Below are 17,937 nucleotides of genomic sequence, written 5' to 3'. Positions count from 1 at the left end.
TTGAGGATGCATCTTAATGTGGTTCCAGAAAGAAGTAGAAGTAGCCCCCTCGTTTTTCTTTATCTGATTCAGGGAAGACAGGGAGCTGGAACCTTTTTAAAAACCAACTTCATCCATTTCTTTAATGATCGTCTGAACAGCTAAACCTTCTGGGACGATTACATATAATCGTTCTCCGAGCCATATCCATTTTCCCTGGTCTGTAGATATATCTATCCCTCGCCTGCTTTTTAAATAAAACTGATTAATTATAAGAAAATAGATATGAAATGAAGCTTTGAGCTTCTTAGCAAATCTGAGCCCTCAAGTGATGTGATTTTGCTTTCTAGATGAAGAGGTTCATAAAGGGGAGATTCTGAGGACAAACAAGTTAGCTACGGGGGTAAGCAGTTTGTGGCTGTGAACAAGAAGCAGTCTTTGGCACCATAGATACTTAAGATATACCACCTGCGAGTACACCTGCTGTCCAAGGCAGATTCCTGAAGGTGGTAGAGTCGGTGCCATAGGAACAGAATTTAAACGACTTAGGTAGAGGCTGGTGAGGAATGTGGGGGCCAAGGTAACTGGCTTCTTTTTCCCCCCTTATTGCTTTTACTTTGTTTTTATGAAGACTGGGTATGTTAGTAGCTTTTCTTGCTGGCCTCAGTAGGATGCATGATATCCATGTGTGTGTACACACACACATTTTCCCTCCCCCTCTCCATCCTTTTCTCTTAAGTGCTGTGGCTCTAACCATTCTTGGTTTCCTCCAGCTCTCTACCTGTTTCTTTCTGTGTCTTGACTATACTTGGAGCCAAGTTGATCTCCTGGGAATTTCCTGTTGATGATGGAGTAGAGTGTGTGGCTCGTCTAGTTGCCTAGTGGCTAGACTCATCCTTCTGGCATGTTCATAGCTACTGGGTCCCTGGTCTTCGTAAACACCCCCTTCCTGCACTTTTCTCCTTGAGGGCCTCTGGTCCCAAGACCCATCTGACCCTGCCTGCCTCAAGATGGCTTGGATGTTCAGGAGAGAACCATTTCTCCAACTGAGGCAGCATCCTTCGTGGTCCAGCACCATTCACGTACAGTAGTAGGCCTGGCGTCCAGGTTCGTGGCTTCCCTGCCAAATTAGCATCTGCCATCTTGTTCTTCACCCGACATGGTTGACCTGATTATTGAACAGGGTCGTGGGAATGGTTAAAGCTCTCTGGGGTCAAACTACCCATTGGCAGATGGTACAACTCCTGGATCTGTAATTTTTGCCACTGTTCTTCTTAGCTTGCTTAATACCTAGACAGTTCATATCCATGGTCATCCATTAGACCCAGAATGAACCATTTTTTAGGGCCAAGTTCAAAATTTACAGTTTCAGCCTCCCATTTGATGCTTAGATTTACTGTCTCTTTTCTCCTTAGAATGCTTTATTCTTTAAAATCCTAGCCTTACACTTGTTACTGGTATTCCTCAAAGACTTAACACATTGTAATACAATTTGTATTGCGTTGTTCTGCGTTCTTGAATATTTTTTATCTCCTTGAATTCTTATAAACGCCTTGCTTCATGAGCTGTTGTCTTCTGCTTCTTTGGGAACTGCCCATGGTAGTTCTTTGCTTATAGGGTTACTCAAACAGACATTGATTGAATGACAATGGCCTTTTCCAGAAAGGAAACAGGGATGATACAGTCAGATGATGATAGTGAAGTTTTCCTTTTTTCCACCTAACAAGTGTCTGGCAAGAGAAGAAAGTACATCAAAGTAGTGTTGGGATTAATTCTAAGGGCAAAGTTCAATTGGTCCTGGGGTTTTCCATCATTCTGTACCTGGACAAAGGCCACTATTTTTGATGGCAGCTTATCACTGCATTGTTTCCGTGGGTGCTGCTGCTCTGATCTGCTGCCTGGATAGGAGGAAGACATGCTTTATAGAAAAAAGAAATGGTTTGGGGTTTGATGTAATACTCAGCTGTCAAGCAGCCGTCCAGAGTGTTACCTCCTGGAACGGAATCATGGAACTTCATTAAACCTGGGAAAGCTCTTTTGAGGTTACCTTGACCACTCCATCCATTCATAGATACATTCGTGCATTCAGCAAATATTGATCAGGAAACTGCTATGTGCAAGGTTTTCCACTAGGTACCGTCAAAAGGCTCTGAGGAAGCATGAAATCCAGTTTGGAGAGTAGGCATCCATCACATGGGCGCTACTGAGACTTGTGATCCCACCGCTCAGTGGCTTGTAATGAAGGTCTTTAAAAATTGGTGCACTGCCATGGGGAGCGGGTAGCTCTACACAACCATGGCGTTTGGACAACCCTGAGCAGAGGAGAATGAGTCATGACGATAGGCAGTTGCTGGCTCAACAACCACAAAAACACTCGCTTTAATCCTAGAGCAGTCTTGGCATGCTCGATGCGAATGACTCCTCAGGATAAAGTTAGACTTTAGGTGCAGTTTCCACGGTCACTCTGTTTAGATCAGCCACCCTCTGGTAAGCTGCTTACCCTTCCTGTGTGTGTCCCGTTCCTCAGTGGTAATGACTGGTATGGGTTGAATTTTGTTCCTTTCAAAATGCATAGGCTTCACTCCTACCCAGGATGTGATAGTATTTGGAAATAGGGTCTTAAAAGAGTTAATTAAGGTAAAACTGAGATGTCATGGGTGGCCCTAACCCAGTGTTACTGGTGTCCTTATAAAAAGAGATGAGGACACAGACACACAGGAAAGACCACATGAAGACGACAGGGGAAGACAGCTACCTGTAAGCCAAGGAGAGAGCCCCGAAAAGAAATCAGCCCTGTTGACACCTTGATCTGGGAGCTCCCAGCTTCCAGAACTGTGACAACATACATCAGTGGTGTTTAAGCACCCCCAATCTGCAGTACTCTGCTGTGGCAGCACTAGTAACCGAATACAGTGATGGCCACTGGAAGAGATGCACTGTGGCTCAAGAAGGCACCCAATGTCTAGCTTACATGGTGCGCCACCTGGCAGGAACCCTGGCTAGACCAAGTAAAAGGGGTTCAGGTTTGAGTCCCCATCCAGGTCTCCCCATATGTACTCACCACCACAACCACCTTCTTGGTAGGTGGGCTCAGTGCCTGGCTCTCCCAGTCGTGCTAATTACTTTCTTTTTTAAATGGCGGCGGCTCCACTGGGTACGGACAACTTCTCTCCAGTCCGTGGAGGCTAATCACACCACAGCACCAGGCTCAGTCGAAAGCGCTTTTTTCTCCTCCAGACCATGCGGTGTGGTTGGTGAGTTCTGAGCCGTTCATCCTAGGAAATGGCCCTAGGAGGTTCTCCTGAGGGTCTTGGGGAGCAGTATTTGGGGCTGCATTATTCTCCGCGCCCAGACTTCCGTCAGCCTGCTCCGGTGTGGCTGCCTCTCTAAGACTGACGTTCAGTCTGTTTGATGGTCTCTGTTTGGTGATTCTGTAGACCTTTCCAGAGCCAGGTACACACATTGGTTCCCTTGTTTCTGTCTCTGGCTTTCTCAGATGCGCTAACTCTGGTGGGTTTTATGGGGTACTAGCCTGGGGGCCCACACAGTACTACTAAAATCCCAGTAGTGACATCAGCCCCTTGGGCGTGTGGTTAGCCAGTGGGAGGCAGCTCCATCTGGAAACTAAAACGGGAAACAACAGTCCTCTCCTTTCACTTCTAGAATTTTCTCTGTCTTTGCAGGTAGACAGGGCCAAGTAGAGAATTTACAAATTGACTTTTTTCCCAAAGCAGCTTGATTTTTTTTTTTTTTTTTTTTTTTTTTTTTTTTGTTCTTNAAATAAGCTTTGTTTTTTTTTTTTTTTTTTTTTTTTAAGTTCCTTTGATTCCAAAGAATTGGGAGCAGAGAGTAAGGCTGGCTGGGAAGCCAGAGCAATTGGAGAAAGAGGGGGAATGACGGATATGTGCCTGGCATCCTGTGTGCCTGAAAAACGTTGGTTGCGGACTGAAAATGCAGACATAAACCCCAGCATGAAGACCCCTAGAACCATTTCCAGCTGTTCACACCTGGGGACTCCCTAGGTTACAGTGAAAAGAGCAACTCTGGCAAAGCTGAACTTGACTTGGTGAATTTTGTTATGTGTAGCTTGACTGCTTTCCGTTCTCACCTGGGCATTCTCTGTATTTCACCGATGGACATGTAGTAAAATGGTCAGGCTGTTTGTGCCAGAGGACACGTGTGGTCCTGGGAGGCCTCCCTTTCACACCTGGCAGGATGACCGGGGGAAAGACACCTCCTTCTCCTGTCCGGACAGTGAGGAAGGGAAGCCAGCGTGGGCTTTTCCTTTTCCGCCTCCCATTTTTGTTTTATTAGTCGGAACACTGTTCGACTGGCATTGGTCTCGTGTGTCAGTTCTGAGTCTTCCGAGATGATCACATTCTCACTTGATGATGGAGGTAATGATTTCTTTTTCAGGCTGCTTTCAACCTGCAGTATTACCAAGATGTGAGCTGGCGAGGGATCTGAAAACAGCCTGTGATGCTCGGTGCCTTAGGGCAGAAAGGGGCCAGCCAGCCCATGGGTTTCTGTCTGTGTGTTGTGAGGAGAAGGACTTGTGAGCTGGTAGGTTTGCTGTGCAAATGATCTGGGGCCCAGATATCTGGTCTCGATTTGCTGAATCTCTTCCTTTCTTTAAAGTCGGTTGAGTCCATCTGTACCAGAATCCACCCTGCCCCCTCCAGAGGGCAGTTGAAATTCCATCAAGTTATTTGTCTAATTTATTAGGCTTTGCAAGGCCAGGGCTGTCTTGCGTCAGGTCACTCCTGGAGGAGCTGGGACTTGAACCTGCGACTTCTTTCCCATGCTGATGCTCTTGCCCTTACAGGGAGCTCCTTCTGCTTTCTAGGCACTGCCACCTTTCTGCTCCGTCTGCCCTGCAGATGGTGCCCCTGAGAGGAACCTTCATGTTCTCAGGCAGGCTCTGAAGGAAAGGCCCCTCTTAGCCATTGGAGGGGTTCAGCTGGAGGCCTGTGCGGGATGTGGGCCGATCCTGTGGTCCTCATTCGTATAATGGGAAGCTGCCCTCAGGAGAGAAGGATGTGCATTTGTATGCAGCTGGTCGGATGGCGTTGAAATAAATGCCACCCTCATCAAACTACACAGCCAGCACATCGCAGGGAAGATGGACCAAAATGGAATGCTGATTTTTCTCACCACCGTCTTTAGCAACCTCCTTCCATACCACCACCTGCTGGTGGTAACAGTTAGGAGCAGTCTAGCCTTGCGACAAAATGCTTAGGTTTTGGAGACCGCCCCGTGTTCAAATTCATTTATTGATAGATGGATTTGTAATCTGTGGAACTGTTGATGGGAAGTCACTTTTGCAAGCTTCATTCCTTTTATCTATAAACTGGGCATATTAATGCCTAACTCAGGTCTTTAGAGTTAATACTTTCTACGATGTCTTGCACGCGTGGAGCATTCAGTAGTAGGTGCTATCCTTGCCGTTGGTTTCCTTATTGAGATTGACTCCCTGAACTTTGCCTGGGGTGGACATGCTGGTTTATATAACAGAGAAGGTACCCAGTTCAGTCCCTGGTCTTGGTTATCGTAATAAGTGAAAGCTGTTGTAGCAGTGTGGGATAATTCAAAGATCTGAATAATTCAGCAGATACAGCAGAACTGGGAGATTCAGGAACTTAAATTTCTTCTCCCAGCCCTGTCTCAGAATAACTCGAAATACTCACAGTACATTGGGGCACTTTGCTTTACTTTACATGACCTCAGTTTCCCCTTCAACGAAATGGGGCTAACCGAGCACCATTCGATCCTGAAAAGAGAGCACGAAAGGGAGGTGCCTGGCTTGGTGCTGGAATTAAGTCAGGGCTCAGTCAGTGGCTGTCGGATCTGAATTGCTGGCAGTACTGACATCACTCCTTCTGGGGAGTAAACTGCCAGTTCACCATAGGAACTATAAATTGTGCTTTTACCCTTTAACTCAGTGATTCTATTCTTAGGAATGTACTGTCCCCAAATATAGATCCCAAAAGAAAAGGGGGAGCAGGGAAGAGTGGAGCCTGTCAGAGCGGTTGGTAGCAGTGCTGTTTAAAATAGCTCCAAATTGAAAACTCCGCACGTGCCCAATACCGTCAGCCCTTTTTTGGTGTTTTAACGCCACAGAGCCCTCTGTGGCCACGGAGAGTGTTGGAAGCATGGGAAGTGTGCATGGCCTCCGATTTGTGGGGTGTCCCGATGGGGCAGGCAGCGGGCCACTATTTGAACTGAAGCCCAGAGAGGGTTAGGGGTTTTTGAAATCAGTTCTGCAGTCTGTGGGGCCCCTGGTTTGGTCCCAGCCAAGGCACTGCCTGGCCACCTCTGCAGCGCCTGGCCCATGGCCTCAGGGGTCTGGTGACCGTGCCAGAGCAAAGCCAGCTTGTTCAGATCCGGGGCTGCGGAGATGCCACCTAAGCAGTCCCTTTGGCAGCGAGTGACATTCAGCAAAGGGCGTCGCTGACGGAGGCCCTGAAGAGGTGCCTGTGGGCGGGAGCTGTGGCGCACACGGAGGCTGGGGAAGGGCGTGGGGCCCGGAGGATGGCTGGAATTGCCCGTTTCAGGGCCTTTCTGTGTGCAGACAGAGATGGGCAGAGATTTCTGGGGCGCACAAGTAGATGGATTATCTCTTCTGCTTGGGTTTCTCCGGTGCCATGTGCCTGGTGACTGCAGTGCTTGGGGAATGGCTCTCAGTCACTGACACTCAGCCCCCACACCCCTGGCACTTAGAGTGCCGTCCAGAAGGTGGTAGTCCTTCCCCCTCCGAGAATTGTTGGGGGTCTCGGCAAAGGAAATGTTCACAAAGCTTTGGGCCCCACTGAGCGCTCAGTACGTGTTGGTTGCCTTTCTTCTTCCTGGAGGCGGGGAGCGGGGCTGGATTTGAATGCGGTCTTTCTTTTTACGCACATGACGATCATCCATCCAGGATTTTGGGGGTGGGGGGAATCTCTCAATCCCCGGTGCTGTCCAGCGATCTGCATGCGCATAGCCCTACCTGATGATGGTCCTACCAACACAGGTGTGTGTGTNTGTTGGTGCTAGAGTTACATATTCCGGTACGTTATTCCTTCTTTTTCATAATGTCATTATAGTCCACGATAAAAGAAATGAGTCAATACAATAAAATGGAGAATTAGACATGTGGTAATTCCCGAGATTTAAGATCGAAAAATGTGACGATTCAGTGCTTTAGCACGGGCAATCTTATTATATCATCCCTCTGCTTAATATCATTTAGCAGCAGCTCCGCGTTAAGGATAAAATGGAAACTCAGCCTCGTGTACAAATCCTTTCATGGTTTGGCCCATGGCTGCCTCCTCTGGTTCATTTTTTGGTCCCTTTTCCTTAACAGTCCTGGAGATCTGCCTATTTGTTTCTTGTTACTCCTGCGATGAATTAGCACAAACTTAGTGGTTTCCAACAGTGCAGACCTATTCTTCCAGACTCCTAGAGGTCAGAAGTCCAACATCCTTCCCTCTGGGCTCAAGTCACAGAATCAGCAAGGATGGCTGCGTGTGGAGGCTCTGAGGGGACGGTCCGTTCCTTTGCTTTTTCTCAGCTTCAAGTGGTTGCCCGTATTCCTTGGCTTGTGACCTGTTCCTCCATCTGCAAAGTGTTCCGCTCCAATCTCTGTCTCCGTGTCACGCTGACTTTCCCTCTGATGCCGACAGTTCCCTCATGTCTCGTAAAGGTCTTTCGATTGCACTGGGCTCACCCAGATAATTCAGCAGCATCTCCCCATCTCAAAATCTTTAATCATACCTGCAAAGTCTCTGCTGTCTTACAGTGTAACATTTACAAGGGCCAGGCATTAGCACTTGGGCATCTTTGGGGGACTGCTGTGTAGCTTAACCCACCGTGGGTCCCTGATCTCTGTATTGACTATTCCTGATGCTCGGGGCGTCCTTGCTGCCTTTATGAGGCTCCTTCTTGTCCACGTTTAGAACCCATCCCTGAGGCTTCTCTATAAGACTTCTTGGGTCCTCCTCCATCACCTGTCCTGGTGATCTGGTACGTGCCTCTCCTTATCCGACGCCTTGAACCCATTGGTAGCATTGCCACACTGTATGATAATGTAGGTTTATTTGTCTGCTTGTCCCAGCAGTCCCTGGGGACAGGGACTGCATCGTCATTGCCTTCCTCTCTCTGCCGTGTGGACCAATGGCTACACTTCGTAGATCCAGGTTGATGGACGCCCAAGAAAGCAAGAGCCAGGGCGGGACCCACGCCACCCACAATGGAGACATTCAAAGGAGAAGCCCTTTGTCCTGATGTCCACACAGACTTGTTGGCCTGGAATCATTTCCTCCTGGGAACTGCAGTCCCTTGGGCCTCAGCATGTCAAGGTCCCATGTTTTCCTGTTTCCTCAGCTGTCTAATTCCCTCTTTGTTGGGCTGCAGTAGATTAGCCTCAGTAAAAGCGAATCGACAATTTCCTATTAACATTTATATTGCTTTTCTTTTCTATTTCTTGGCAAGGCTCTTAGGACCAGGATGGCTGCGGAAAATGTTCTTTCATCTAAATAATGTCCCTGTTGGGGGCTCGATGCTGGCTTTTTGCTGGGCTGTGCAGAAGAGTGGGTGGGGTGGACTCATGAGCCCAGGAAAAATTAAGGCACCGAAGCCAATCTGGAAAATCAGTAAATGCATATGGAGTGTCCCCCGTGTGTCTGCTCCCGTGCTAGGTCTTGATACACAGAATGAGTGTCTTGCATTTATTAAGTGGTTACTGTGTGCCAAGCATTGTCCCTTTAATTTTTATCACTTCCTTGACTTTCTTAGAGCTACTCTGTGACACACAGGCCCTATTTGAGTATTACGGAGGAAGAAACTGAGGCAGAGAGTGGTTGCCATCCATGTGCAGGGGCATAGTCTAGTAAGTGACATGGGCTCCAAGCTTTTTGCTGCCCACCTTGCTGGCAGAGAAGGCCCAGTTCAGTCCCTCTCCCCAAAATGCTCATGGTCCAGAGGAAACCTCTAAGCTGACAGTGCCCTAAAAAGTGACTGAGAGATCCACAGGTAGCCTGGGGGGTTTGAAGGGCAGTCCAGGCAGAGGGAATAATGAAAACAAAGGCAGGGAAGTGTGAAAGTAATTATTTTGTTCAGGGAAGAGTGGGTAGCAAGCAATTCAGGGAAGCATAGGTTGCTTTTAAAGTTGTAGGAAAGGCTGATTGGCAGAGAGTCCTGGAAGGGCAGGCGGGTGTAGTCGGAGAACGGACTTCCTGCTCTGCGGTCAGGAGGTGAGCCGCTGGAGGTGAGGGGGACGAGGTTGACAGCAGTGTCTGTCGAGCTGTGGTAGGCACACACATTCCCTGGGATTTGGTTAAAAGCCAGACTCTGGTCCAGAAGCCCGGGTGGGTCTGAGAGACCGCTTTTCTGAGTCTCCCAGGTGACGCCGATGTGGTCGGTACCCGCGTCTCCCTGAGCAGAGAGGGTGTGGGGGCTGATGTCGGTCTGGGGTGTGTGGGGAGGGGGAGTGAAGCAGGTCTGGGGGTGGGCCTGGGGGGTGACGTGGGTTTGAGGGGTTGTGGATGGTGATACAGGTCTGGGGGGTGCTGTGGGTGAAGGTGCTTGGAAACGAGGCCTGCCCTTTGCTGTCAGGCTAAAGGGTCGGATGGCTCTGTGATCATGTTCTCAAGAAGAATGGCCGCAGACGGAGAGGAGAATGGGGCCTTGGGGCGCAGGTGTTCAGTATGGAGTTGAAGTTGCCCGGATCAGCAACTAAGAGGTGGCTGGTGGAAACCGTGGTGAATCGGGGACAGTTAGGCACCACCTGTGACGACAGTCCCCAGTAATGGCCTAAACCAGAAGGAAGCTCACCTCTGTCCTGCCTCCAGGCAGTCAGCGTGTTGGCAGTGGGCGGGTGTGGTGGTTTAATGATGTCATTCCCGGGGCACCGCATGTCCGCCTTGCCGTCCTCAGCTGTAGGCCGAGGCACCTCAGCATCCAGCATGGCGCCAGCGCAGCCGTGTCCTCACTGGAGGCCGGCAGCCGAGAAGCAGCGGGAGAGGCTGTCTGAATGGGCGCCCGTAGCCTCCGGCAAACTGCCTGTAAGTGGCCTTCCTGACCTCCTGCAGCCCTGCTTGCCGCGGTAGAGGCCATTTGCCTCTGGCTGCTTTGCTCCCCTGTGTAAGCTGGGCTCCGTTCCTGAGCAGCAAAGGGAGAAATGGCTCTGGGGTGGCAACATGGCAGTCCTTGCCACGAGTGGGATCCATCGTGGCGATTTCAAAGGGGAGGGAGGCCTGTTGAAGTCATCAGATTCTTTGCGTATGTCTGAGTGACGGCCCCTTCTGCTCACAGGGCTCTGAATCTTCTAGTGCCCTTAGCTTGCCCTAGTTCCTTAGTGTGAGTGTCCTCCTCCTGTGTCCTAGAAAACCTGCCCCAAACCGCCTTCCCCTAGAAGATGCAGCTCCACGGCCACCTCCCCCGGGAAGCCCACCAGGACTCTTGAGTCCAAATTTATCTTCCACCCCCTGAAACAGGGTGTGGTTCTGGCACCTTCAGCAGCCATCATCTCATTCTCTTTTATATTTTGCTTAGTCATTTGCACGTGTGCTTCTTTTTGTGAGGCAGCATTCCGCCCCCAGCACAGTGCCTGGTGCTCGATGACTCCCCGGGACATTTTAGTTCAGCTTGCACGAGTAGTTAAACTTGGGTGCTGAAGCTGGTGGCACTGGGTGTTTTTTCCTCAAGCAGTGCTTTTCAAAGTCTGGTATGAATCAGATTCAGCTGGAGGGTGTGTGATAACAACCCCCCACCCTGTTTCTGATTTAGTCGGTCTTGGGGGGGGGGAGTGGGGGCTCAGAATGTGCATTTCTAACAAGTTTGCAGATGACACTGATGCTGCTGGTCCTGAAACAACCCCTTCGAGAACCACTGTCCTTGAGAAACACACAGATTTGCTGCTTTTCCCCAGGGGAGCCTTCAGTGTACGTCATGCCTGACAATAGGCATGGGGATTAAGTCCGGAGAAATTAAGTCTGGGGATAAACCAACAGAGAAATATTTGGGGTCAAGGGTACTTCAGAATCTTGTTCGTAGTTCTTTTTTTTTTTTTCTTTTTTTCAAACAAATTCCATTTCATCTAAACCTAGATGCTGCCAATTGTTGAGATGCACTGTTGCTTTATATAAAGCCAAGAAAATTTAAAAAGGCTTTTAATTAAACTGTGACACAATGCTTTCTTATCCTGCTGAATCTTTCTTTTGTACTTCGTGAAAGAGCCCTTTTAGACCTAATTAGATGGGTTTTTATCATATTTTACTGCGATGCCTACTTAGAAAGGAAAGTATTGGCATATATATTGGTTCTGGTATTCCTAAATCTTCTTTACATTGGGTCTCACTCTTCACAGTCCTTTCTTAGCTCCATGTCCTTGACGTCTCTGTTTCTGCTATAATGTCGCCTCTTCCTCACCATTGCGAACATTGGATTTCCTGCAAGAAGCCCATAAAGAAGACACTTGAGCCCACCTTGCAGCTCTGTGGAGCTGGCCCACTCCTGGCTTCCCTTTAGGAATGTTGCTAAGACGTCTGATTCTCCACCCCCTCCTGCCCCGTCCCACAACCACTAGGCTCACAGGGTTAAAAGACTGCCCTCTTCCAGGGTCTCCAGAATTCTCACTGAAGCCACTGACCTGCGTCCCATCCTGCAAGCTCTGTGAATGTGCTAGCAATGACAGCACTGTTTCCGCAACTGTGTGGTCCTGTTAATGCTGGGGGGTTCTTGGTTTCAATGTTACATTGTGAAAACCACATTAAAAAAATTTTTTTTAAATGTTCATCACGTGCTCGGCACATGTTTGCACCATCATGGCTTTTCACATAATCGATCTGTTAGTATTCATGACGGTTGTCCGAGGTCGGCATTGTGACCTCTTTTATTGAGGAACTTGGGTCCCTGTTAAACATGCAAACAGGCATTCATTCACTCCCCTAATAGTTAAATGAGCTCCTACTGTGTGCCAGTCACCAGTATAGGCACTGGGAATACTGAAGTGGAAAATTCTCTGGAGGAATAGTCAGTGAGAAAATAGATATCTAAGACTGAATCATGTAAATGCTCTAAGAAGAAAAGTTGGGGTATGCATGGTGTTAGGGAAGGCTTTTTGAGGAGACACTAGAGTGCAGTGAAGGTACACACTATACAGATGTAGATTTGAACCAGGGGGAGTGCAAGTGCCAAGGTCCTGTGGTAGGAATGTGTTTGTCTTACTTGACGGATAGGAAGCCCGCATGCCTGCATGGTTCTTTTTCTGCAACACTTCTGACTCCAAATACATTGGGGTGGGGGGGGGCAGTTTCCCACCAGTTGTCCATCTCGGGACAACAACTGGATTATCCGACAATTCCATTCTGATGTTAACTATCCAGAGTTAGTACAGACCCCGCAGATTAAGGGCTTCACATCCCACAAGACTGTTCCTACTTCATAGTCTATTCTCCAGTCCCAGGTTGCCACTGAAGTTTTGACCAACCAGCTGTACATTCAGAGGTTCCCCTAACCCCTTCTGGAACTTAGGAAAGTGCTTTACTTACTATTGCTGGGTGTTTTTTTTTTAATAAATTTTTTAAATGTTTTATTTGAGAGAGAGAGAGAGAGCGCGTGTGTGAGCGAGCGAGCAGGGGAGGGTCAGATAGAGAGGGAGACACAGAATCCAAAACAGGCTCCAGGCTCTAAGCTGGATGTCAGCACAGAGCCCGACGCAGGGCTTGAACCCATGAACCATGAGATCATGACCTGAGCCGAAGTCAGACGCTTAACCGACTGAACCACCCAGGTACCCCTTACTATTGCTGTTTTATTAAAGAAACGAAATGGACGAGATGCATTAGGGCAAGGTATGGAGAGTGCAGGGGTTATCCATGCTGCGTTCCCAGGCCCTTGATGTGTTCAGCACCCCAGAAACTGTCTGAACCCTGTTGTTTAAGGAGTTTTATGGAGGCTTCATTACGTAGGCATGATTGATGAGATCATTGGCCATTGGTGTTTAACTCCATCTCCATCCTGTCTTCCCTCCCGGAGGTTGGGATTCATTGTGGCTTGCTCTTTCTGGGGACTGCTACCCATCCAGAAGCTGTCTAGGGGTCCCCAGCCACCGGGCATCCCTCCTCAGCATACACAGGACATTCTGGGATGATAAGAGGTTCCCAAGGATTTTAGGAGCTGTGTGTCAGGAACTGGGGACAAAGACCAAATATCTGTTGATGACAGCAAGGAAGCCAGTTGTCTTGGAGCAGGTGGAGGCTCAAAAAGGCCTCATAAATGGCACAAACTGGGATCTAGCCTGAGCTGAAATTTCTAGATCTTTGAGCTCTGAGGCTGGGGTTTGTTCTCATGCAGGTAAGTATGAGAAGCCTCTGCAGCCTACACCTCTGCCTATTTACTGGAGTGAATTTAATCTTTTAAGACACACTATCTTGATTTGATTCAGCTCCAGTAGCGAGTAAGTGTTCCACAGCTTAAAAAAAAATGTGCTCCTCATTGTCACCATCGTGCTGCCCAGGAAGTGCTCACGACATCTGGTTCCTGAGCAGAGGTCTAACCAACCCAGGTGGGGATGATTGCACGCGTGGGAAAGGGGTAAAAGAGGCGATGACAAAGAAATACAAACATTATGTTCCCAGTGCATGTTCTCAAAATAGAATACGGGACTTTCAACTCCTTCTTCTTTGAAGAACACAGTGCCAGAGAGAGACTCTGGCAGCACTCTAGAAGAAAGGACAGAGATCAGGGTTTTGATCTCAGCTGTGCCCATAATTAGCCACAGGACTCTACCTATTAGACTTCAGTTACAGACAAGAGAATGCATGAGTTTAAACAGAAAAGGATCTGTGGCTATAGTTGGGTTCAGAATTCTAGGAGAAGCCAGAGGCACTCGCGCTCCGCTGAGCTGTGAGAAGCAGTTCTCCAAACCACACAGAAGCAGACCGCCAGGGAGACTGTGGTTAAGCAGCCGCTGAGACCACTGCCCCATAACGACCACACCCTGTGTGCTGAGCACGGGTGCCATGTTTTCTTCATCCTCACGAAGTTCAGGACTGGACTCTGGGATCTGACTACAGATGCCTTGGAAGGAAATGAATGGAATGGACTCTGGGATCTAACTACAGGTGCCTGGGAAGGAAACCAACATCCCTTGCTGATGCTCCTCAGAAAAGACTAGAAGCAACAGCAGAGTTACCCCTCCTCCTGATGTTCATTTGTGCCTTTCCAGTCTCCTGTGGTTATATCTGTGTGATGGAAACTAAGTTTCACAGTGGGTGTCCAGGAGTGAGAAAGGAGTAAATAGGTTTAAAGGAGCTCAGAAAATGTCTGATGTGGCTCTCAGTGTATGTAGGGGAAATACTGAGATAATCTTCGTGTGTGTGTGTGTGTGTGTGTGTGTGTGTGTGTCTAGTGTTTACTTTTAGAGAGCACATGAGTGAGCAGGGAGGGGCAGATGAGAGACTCTCAGGCAGGCCCAGCACTGTCAGCACAGAGCCTGATGCAGGAGCTCGATCCCGTGAACCCGTGAACCATGAGACCATGACCTGAACTGAAATCAAGAGTTGGAAGCTCAACTGACTGAGCCATCCAGGCGCCTGAGACCATCCTATTGTAAATTCCGGAGCGTAAAGGGATGCAAATGGAGTTAAGGTTTCTGTACTTCACTCAAGCTTTGTCATCTGTTGGCCCCAGGAGACATTGATAAGTTATCTTAGTATAGCAGTGTTCAGAGCAAACCATTAAAAAAGCTGTACAAAGAAATACACTAAAAACAACAAAAAACCATGAGTGAATCAAAATGGAATTCAAAAAAAATGTCTGAGGACCCCACAGAAAGGCAGGATAAATCAGGAGGTGCCATCACAAACCCACCACAATGGCTAAAATCAAAAAGACTGATACTGTCAAATGTTGGCAAATACGTGGCACTGTGTAATTCTCCTACATTATTGGTGGGAGTATTAACTGGTTCATCCACTTTGAAAAGAGGTCCGTAGTTTCTTCTAAAGATAAATATCTACCCTCTAAAACCTTTTAGTTTCAGGGGCACCTGGGTGGCTCTGTCGGTTAAGCGTCTGACTTCAGCTCAGGTCATGATCTCAGTTTGTGGGTTCGAGCCCCGCATCAGGCTTTGTGCTGATGGCTCAGCCTGTTTCGGATTCTGTGTCTCCCTCTCTCTCTGGCCCTTCCCCACTCATTCTCTGTCTCTCAAAACTGAATAAATGCTAAAAAATTTGGAAAAAAAAAAAACAACTTTCAGTTTCAGTTGTAATCATTGCCAAAACTGAAAACAACCTATTGAAGTGTTCCTCAATAGGAAAATGAATCCTAACAGATACATTATAATAATACAATGACCTGTCAATCACTGAATAATAGATAGAAACTGAAAACATGAATGAATCACAGAAACATTATGCTGCACCCATAGGAGTATATATACTTTGACCCCTAATAAATGAACCTCTTTATAATAGGAATAAATTATAAAAATGGTTGCTTTTGAGGAGTGCAGGCAGAGATTGGGAAGAGGTTTGAGTAAAAGTCTTTATCACTCCAGAATGTTCTGTGTTCTGAAAGGGGCTTGGGTTTTATAGATGTATGCAGTTGTCAAAACTCACCCTGTGCATTTCATTATAGTAAGATCACTTTTTCCCCAAAAGAAAAATATGTACACGTTATTGAACCTTAGTGCTATCCATACTGTAGTACCTACAGTGGAATGTGCTGGTCACTGACTTCCTGTTTTGAAATGCATTATTCAAGAGACGAGTTGATGGATTCATAGGTAGGTATGATAAAGCAAGCATGATTAGATGCTAATGTAGATTGCAGATATGGGGGTATACATGTTCACTGTAGAATTCCTTCACCTTTATAGTGGGTTTGAAAATTTCATAAGGAAATGTTAAAAAAAAAAATTGAAACTGGTAGGATGTGTGGTCCCTTCCTCTCCTCCATCAGGCAGCAGGTTTGTTAAGAAAGTCACTTCAGCTGCCTGGTACTACTCTACGGGGTGAGGTGATTTTTGCTAAACAGGATAATAGCACAAAGGACTCCTAACTTGGGTGACTGAAATAAGTGGGAATAAGGATGTAGTCTGGATCCACCCATCCACAGAAGATGCCTAGTAAGTACTTAATCTACTACTCTGTAATGATAGTCCAAAAGTCAGTGCTTAGCCATGCAAATATTGGAACTAGACATTTCTCTGATAAGGTTAAGTGCAAACTTTTATAGTTGGAGGAGACCTAAAGGGAGAGGGGGAGCTACCTAGTCCTATTTTATTTCTTTGTGAATTTCCCTGAATCAGTTTGGTCATTTAAAAACCTTAGCTGATTCTGTAGGTAATAGTAGCAGCCAAAAAGTTTTGAGTTGGACGAGGATTAGTTTCCCCAGTACAACCTTCCTGCGTTCATGAGTCCATCTGCACCAAGCGATTGAAGCCAACTTAAAAATATCAGTGAGGTCTCTGTCCTTTGCCCTTTCAGAGGCCATGGCTACCATTTTACAGAAATGATTACAAGAGATAGGCGTGGCAGCATCATTACAGGGATCATTGTCACAATAGCTAGCGTCAGGCAGACAGAAGTCTTTCCAAACAGTGGCTGGAAACAAGACTACTTATGGACGCAACTTTCCGATGCTATTGCTGAGGATGGCAATTGCAGTGTCTCTAGATTTTCAGTCTGTTTATGGAAAGGTGGAGAGAATCTCTAAAACGCTATAGCCTGTCTACGTTTCTTGAAATCATCACACCATTCAGAGGTGTTTTCTAAATTCCACCAGCCATTTATTTAACAGGCCACTAAGTCACCAAGAAAACCCCATTCCAAAATAAACTAGATTCAGATCCTTTCTACAGTTCTCTAGATCCACACTCTACTTCATGCTTCTGGGTTGAGTTCGTAGTAGAGTGCATCTTGTTTGTTTATAGTGAAATAAACATAAAATTTACCACTTCAACTACTTTTAAGAGTACACTTCCATGGTATTAACTACATTTACAATGTTGTATACCCATCACCCCCATTGATTTCTAGTACTGCTTTACCATCTTATATAGAAGCTCTGTACTCATGAACCACTAACTCCCATTCTCTGGCCCCCAGCCTCTGATACTCTCTATTCTACTTTGTTTGTATGAATTTGCCTATTCTAAGTACCTCATACATGTGGAATCCTACAATATCTGTCCTTAGGTGACTGATTTGTTTTACCTGGCAGAATGTCTTTAAGGTTTGTCTGTAACATATGTCAGAACTTCCTTCTGTTTTAAATCTGAACAATATTGTACATATGTGTACTGCGTTTTGCATATCCATTCATCTGTGGGTGAACAGTGGGGTTTTTCCTTCTTTTGGTGATTATAGATAAGGCTGCTGCCTCTTATTTATTTTTTTATACCCAAACTTCACAGAATGCATGTATCTCAACAGCATACTTTTAGAGTGATATTTACATAGGGAAAATTTATATTTTCTTTGCAAACACCAATATAATGCTTGTAACAAAATAATGTATTGTGATAAGTATTAAGTTTTAGGGCAGATACAATAGACAGAAAATCAGAATCCTGTGTAGAGATTTTAGAAGTCCCCAAGCCTCAACAAGATGGGGATGTGGCTTTAGGATGTTGCTGGTACTAAGAAAGGTCATTCTGCTGTATACACATCAACTGTTGGCTGACGGCTGCATGAGTAGTTTTTTGGTCAGGAAGCAGCATTTTTAAGTATTTCACATCCTAACGAGAGAATGTGTCACTTCTATACAGGTATTTAATGTTTATGGTGTCTTCATNAAAGTCGGACGCTCAACCGACTAAGCCACCCAGGCGCCCCAACATTTCTCATTTAAAATTGTGGGAAATTGGTTCTGTGTTAGCTTTTTTGGCAAAAAACAATATACTTTGAGGAATGAATTGTTGAAATAACAAGGGAGATGCTTGCCTTTTGAGGTATATAATAGATAACTAGAATA

General features: G+C 46.8%; 1 protein-coding gene and 1 non-coding gene across 3 annotated transcripts in view; both read left to right on the top strand.

Annotated features, from left to right (window-relative positions):
- The window catches only part of LARGE1 (LARGE xylosyl- and glucuronyltransferase 1), a 539,966-nt gene that overhangs the window by 190,974 nt on the left and 331,055 nt on the right, over positions 1–17,937 (top strand). The window lies entirely within an intron of this gene.
- Positions 6,278–6,415, top strand: LOC144229979 (small nucleolar RNA SNORA76). Its single transcript, XR_013334668.1, has one exon. It is a non-coding gene; the product is annotated as a small nucleolar RNA SNORA76 (small nucleolar RNA).

This window comes from Crocuta crocuta, unplaced genomic scaffold, assembly GCF_008692635.1.
Source record: "Crocuta crocuta isolate KB4526 unplaced genomic scaffold, BGI_CrCroc_1.0 scaffold193, whole genome shotgun sequence".
NCBI lineage: Eukaryota > Metazoa > Chordata > Mammalia > Carnivora > Hyaenidae > Crocuta > Crocuta crocuta.
This window is presented reverse-complemented; position numbering and strand designations above follow the sequence as displayed.